Below are 6,318 nucleotides of genomic sequence, written 5' to 3' on the forward strand. Positions count from 1 at the left end.
CGGCAGACTGGTGTACTGTACTCCGTTGCCTCTGGTGCTCGAGTGAGAGAGAGAGAGCCCACGCAGCACAATTTTTCAATTACACAGCGTAACCAAAAGCGCACTAATATTATACAAATGGATGTATTTTGCTCTTAGGGTTGTATCACAATTGCACAGCAGCGTGCTTTACAGCTGTCATGTAAAGACAAGTCTGCTTTCAGAGAAACAGAAGGTTTTTTTTAAACCTCTCCCCGCACACTGTTCGCAAATACACATTAAGAATTCTCTGCTGTTCTATTCCTTCTTCATGTGTCAGTGGATGATTGGCGAGGCTCCTGTGGGTAAGGGGAGGTTTATGGCTGCCTCAATCTGATTAAAAATTAATGTGGGATTCTTTAGGCAATGCTGTGATAATGAGGGGCGGCTGCACTAACAGGTAGGCTTTAATCACACTTTCACTGCTAATCTAAACGTGACCTTGCCAGGACAGGCAGACAAGACCCGACACAGCCACTTAATTTATTAGTTCCCAGGACCACACTGCACCACACAGCGAGAAGTAAAGCTCGATTGGAGAGAGATAACTCCCCAATAATTCACTATTAGTAGTTGCACTCAGTTTCTGTTCGAAAAATATTTCTCTCGTCAAAAATAATTACAATATTTATAAAAAAGTGTTCAATTATTTTTAAGCGAGTCCATTCTCCCCTCAACATTATTTACTTATCCGTCGGTCTATGGTAGAAATTAATATGAACTACTAGCAAAGAGCTGCAGTGGCCTTAATGTGCTGAATGACATAAAAACTTCACAAACACAGCTTCTAAAAACGGTGCACGATATTCAGTTAAGAGGCAATTTCATGTGCGAGAATTCGGAGCCAGGAGGCTGAGGAGCGGCTGGTCACGAAACACACTCGTTTGGTTTCCACACATAAACGCAGTGTTCATTAGCTGCCAGACTCGAATGACATTTGGCCGTTGCTGAGAAAATTAGTCAGAAAGGTTTTAATAAAGCAAGACTGCAGGCTGCTTGTCGAGAAGTTAAAATAACGTGCCGTTACCTTTAATTAAATTGAGGCAAACAACTTCCCCAACAAAGAGTTTTCTGATCCATTTTATTGATGGACTCTGCCTAAAACTTGTTTTCGTGGTTTTTAAGCCTGGCCATACAGCTGTGGGATGCTTGATGGCAGAAGGTGTGTCTTGCCTGTGAGGGCAGGTGTGGAGTGCATAGATAGTATTTTGTTCTCTTCCTTGAACTACAACGCTGCATCATTAGGCAGGGTGGGGAATTGGCTGCTGTAACATTTGGTCATGCTGTCTACACCACTGAGCCTTTGACCTGTGCTCCTTGGGTTGCAGGGCTATGGCACTCAACAGTGAACTGAGGGCGAGTGCCCATTGTTATCCTTTCAGCAAGCTTTTCCGGGTGATCTTTTGCTCTCAGGACCACTGGGTGGGGCCAGTTGGTGGATGATCGTGGACTCCAAAACTCAACAGCCCGTGTCCTAACTCACACCAAATCCCATTCACCCATCACCTCTGTGCTCGCTGACCTACATTGGCTCCCGGTTAAACAATACCTCAATTTCAAAATTCTCATCCTGGTTTACAAATTCCTCCATGGCCTCGTCCCCCTCCCTATCTCTGTAATCTATTCCAGCTCCACAAACCCCCCCCCCCAGGATGTCTGCACTCCTCAAATTCTGTCCCCTTCAGCATCCCTGATTATAATCGCTCAACCATTGGCGGCCGTGCCGTCTGTTGCCTGAGCCCCAAGCTCTGGAACTCCCTCCCTAAACCGCTCTGCCTTTTTCCTCCTTTAAGACACTTCTTAAAACCAACCTCTTTGACCAAGCTTTTGGTCATATTTAAGGTGGAGACAGACGGATTTTTGAATGATAAGGGAGTCAAGGGTTATGGGGAGCGGGCAGGGAAGTGGAGTTGAGGCCAAGATCAGATCAGCCATGATCTTATTGAATGGCGGAGCAGGGCTCGAGGGGCCAAATGGCCGACTCCTGTTCCTATTTCTTATGTTCTTAAGTTCATCTGCCATAATTTCTTTTTATGTGGCTCGGTGTCAAATTTATTTGTTTTGTCTTACAACGCTCCTGTGAAGTGCCTGGGGACATTTTACTGCATTAAAGACGCTATATAAATACAAGTTGCTGTTGTTGTAGTAGCACAGCCACTTATCATAGACACTGATAAACAACGATTTTTATAATATCCCAGGGTGGTTAGCAGCAACTTATTTTTTCTCTTTTTTCCTTTTTCACTCCTCAGTTCTTTTTCACAAACCTGTCCTTTCACACACCCTCCAGTTGTGAGACTCCTTACCTCTCTCAGCCTTCCCTTCCTTCCGTTACTTCTCCATTTATCGAATCTTTTTCAATTTTGGTTTGTTTTGCAATTCGGACACTCCTCGTTCATGTTTACGTCGAAAAGCAGCTTCTGAAGGCAGACCTATGATCCAAAACTTTAACCTTGTGCGATGAGTGAATGGGCTAATGTGCTGCAGAATTAACAATGTGCTTATTGACAAATTATTTTGGACTGCAGTTCCATGGGAACTGCTGACCACAAGCTCCTGTCCCCTTTGATCAGAAAGGCAGGCTGTATAGTTCAGGTTAGACTCAGTACAATGCTCATTTGTTACACCTAGCAGCCCAGTTAGGAACATGTACTGATGGCGGGGCAGTGTGGCTGCCAGCCGTGGTGGAAATACTAGCTCCTAAACACAATTCTCTACTGCTACAGCTCTTAGGGTGCTCTTATTAAAACATTTTCAAGTCAGTCTTTCGTGCAAGGGGTACAACTGGCTTTTCCAAGATATGCATCTCAAACGTACATCAAAAAAAACATATAACACTGCAGAGATCTGACCACATGCAGTGGATAGATTACCGTGAGATCACCACAATGTGTGCCGGGCCTTCCAAATTAAAAAAATAATCTCAGGTGAAGAGAATCTATTTTAAATTAATCAGTCATTGTACAAGACCCACCCCCCCCCCCCACCCCATGCCCCCAAATATCCAATCAGGTAAGTAGATTCTCTTTCCAGCACTCCACAACATTCTCCCATCGACGAATGCTGGAATGGTCCTGGGACTAGGAGTCAGGTTGCTGGTTGATTTTCCCATCCTAGCCCTGTAGCACTAAAGCCAACATAGGGCTTCCATTGCCTGGGATTAGCTGTCTCCGGATCAACCAGTGATCAAATCTGGGGGCCTTCCTACCCTGTCTGGCTCAACACCCCACCCCGTGGTGCAACTACCCATTTAGCCAGTGGGAACACAACTGGATTTTATAGCAGCAAATGTCAGCTGATTGTCCAGAATGTCATGCACCTACTGTCACTTTTGGTGAGGAAATGGTGTAGGTAGAATAAATTGGAAATCAAACATTGATGAGTTTGGTACAAATATGTTATGCAATAAAATTTGTACATTTTGTGCCCTAACTCTTTGAGCATCTCGTGCTATGTCTACAAGCTATGTTTATGTACTATGACTAAGACAAAGCCACACACCTCAACATGGCTGTTAAGTTGTACAAATACTTGTCGGAATGATCCTGTCCCTTACTGAAAAAAAAAATAAGGATCTCAAAAAAGGCCCTTTCAATTAACTGTCAAGCTATTTGGTTGAAGATTGCATTATTCTCCAGTGCTGTATTGTTTGTTCATGGTTAGAGAGGAACCAAGGCCCATAGCACTGGACAACACCACAGAAAGGCTGAAAATAAGAGGCAAGATATGTTAAAACAGGAACTCGTGTTTAATGCATTGTAGGAGGAATAAAAAATAACAGGTAAATAGTTGTGCACCTGATATTCTTCGAAAGAATAAAATTGAAGTCGGTAATGGTCCAATGATGTCAGCACAGTGTGAATGCAGTAGGTGGGAAAAGAAGCTTACAGGGATAGGGATGTGTGTCTGTAGTTTAGGAGGAACAAGGGAGTTCAGAGAATGAGAGGAAAAACTCATTAGACATGGAAAAATGAATCGAAATGTACATTTAGGCCATCTGTGACATCTGCATTGAGAGCTCAGTACGGTTGCTGCATTACAACCAAATGTAGTCGATATCAAAATATAATATCCTGAACTAATTAGGAAGATATGTAAGCAAGCAGTGCAGCCTTTAGGCTGACACAATATTACAAATTAATCCAATTGAAGCATTAACAATCTGAAAAATATATTTTTTAATTACCATCTTTTAATGGGTACAGGTGGCTCGAGCCTCTGGGCTTACTGAAAGAGGGAGGGCCGAAGGAGAGGAACATGCCCACAAAGGAAGAAGCCAACAGATTAAAGTTACAAATAAAAAAAAAAGCAAGATTGAAGCTAGTCCTACTTAATGCAGAGCACAAATCTTTCATGAGCCATATAGGTTGCTGCAGCTAAAAAAATCAAACAGAAAAACATGACAACTAAGAAGGCAAGGTTTAAATTAAAACACATGGGATTTCAGACAGCTTGCTTTGATTCTGCACTGCAGGGAGGCAGAGGCATCAGACCAAACCACAAGCAGCAGCAGATGTTTAACCCCTTCAACTGTCAGCTGAAAAGTGATGACAGACATTTTGTGCCCTGTCACCTTGTCCGTTAAACCCGGCCGAGCTTCACTTCTTTTTCACGATAAGAGAGTAAACGTCAGATGGTGGCCTGGCTTAAATCCTCCAATAACTGGGCTGAAAAATGCCTTCTTTCTGCTGGATGCAAATTAATTGATTTTGGGCAGTCTCAAGCCGACGACTGCAGAACATGTAGCCACCCAGAATTAGGTGCAAGCTGACAGTAAAGAAAGAAACAACTTGCTTTTCTGGAGCGCCTTTCACCACGTCAGGACGTTCCAAAGCGCTTTACAAGCATTTAAATACTTTTGAAGTGTAGTCACTGTTGTAATGTAGGAAACACAGCACCTAATTTGCACATAGCAAGCTCCCACAAACAGCAATGTGGTAATGATCAGATAATCGGTTTTAATGACGTGACCGTAATCTGAGAACTCCCCTGCTCTTCTTTGAAATAGCGGCATGGGATCTTTTACATCCACCTGATAGGGCAGACGGGGCCTCGGTTTATCATTTCATCCGAAGTACCATCCATAGAGCACAGAGGGACGGCTGGTCAGAGACTGAGAATGTCCCACTAGTACAACTGGTGGTGCTCTTTTGAGGTTGGTGTTAAGGCGCATTGTTGAAGTTGCTGTGTTTCTGGCCTGGGGATGCTTGATGCTGGCCATGGGTGTTGGAAAAAGTTGGACAAACCTTCCTTTCCCTATGGCCACATTCAAAAACTTACTCTTCAAATTCATAAGTTCCAGATACTGAAAGAACATTCAAAAGTAATAAAAATGATGTTAATATGAAGGAATATGGCTGGTTGAGTGTAGCCTGCTATGCTGGACCTCATGCTTGTTGCTGTGCGCTCCACCAGAAATACCGAGCTGCAGGTGCGTGGTGAGTAATGACTTACTCCCAATCCCAATGGAGGAGACGAGAAACAATGGAGTTGCATAAAATACTTAATTGCTTTCGTAAAAAAAAAAAAAAAAATTTTTTTTCCTGTTTCTTCTTAGCTGCTGGAATTATAGAATTATTTATAGCTCACCCAGCAATACCAACAGGAATGCGGGTTTCTCAAAAGTTGCACAAGACTTGTATCAGAAAGTTGGTCTAGTGGTCGAGCGACTTCAATGTCACCCGAACTGCAACCCCGACGGTCAAGGAAGCTACCGTCAGTTAGAACATAAGAACTAGGAGCAGGAGTTGGCCATTCGGCCCCTCGAGCCTGCTCCGCCATTCAATAAGATTATGGCTGATCTTCTACCTCAACTCCACTTTCCTGCACTGTCCCCATATCCTTGATTTCCTTAATATCCAAAAATCTATCGATTTTTGTCTTGAATATACTCAATGACTGAGCCCTCTGGGGTAGAGAATTCCAAAGATTCACCACCTTCTGAGTAAAGAACTTTCTCCTCATCTCAGGTCCTAAATGGCCGACCCCTTATTCTGAGACTGTGACCCCTGGTTCTAGACACCCCAGCCAGGAGAAACATCCTCCCTGCATCTACCCTGTCAAGCCCTGTATGAATTTTTGTATTTTTCAATGAGATCACCTCTCCTTCTTCTAAACTCTAGAGAATATTGGCCTAGTTTGCTCCATCTCTCCTCATAGGACAATCTCCCCAACACAGGAATCAGTCTGGTGAACCTTTGTTGCACTCCCTCTATGGCAAATATGTCCTTCTTTAGGTAAGGAGATCAAAACTGTACACAATACTCCAGGTGTGGTCTCACCAGGGCCCTATATAATTGC

Source organism: Pristiophorus japonicus, chromosome 15 (assembly GCF_044704955.1).
Source record: "Pristiophorus japonicus isolate sPriJap1 chromosome 15, sPriJap1.hap1, whole genome shotgun sequence".
NCBI classification, from domain to species: domain Eukaryota; kingdom Metazoa; phylum Chordata; class Chondrichthyes; family Pristiophoridae; genus Pristiophorus; species Pristiophorus japonicus.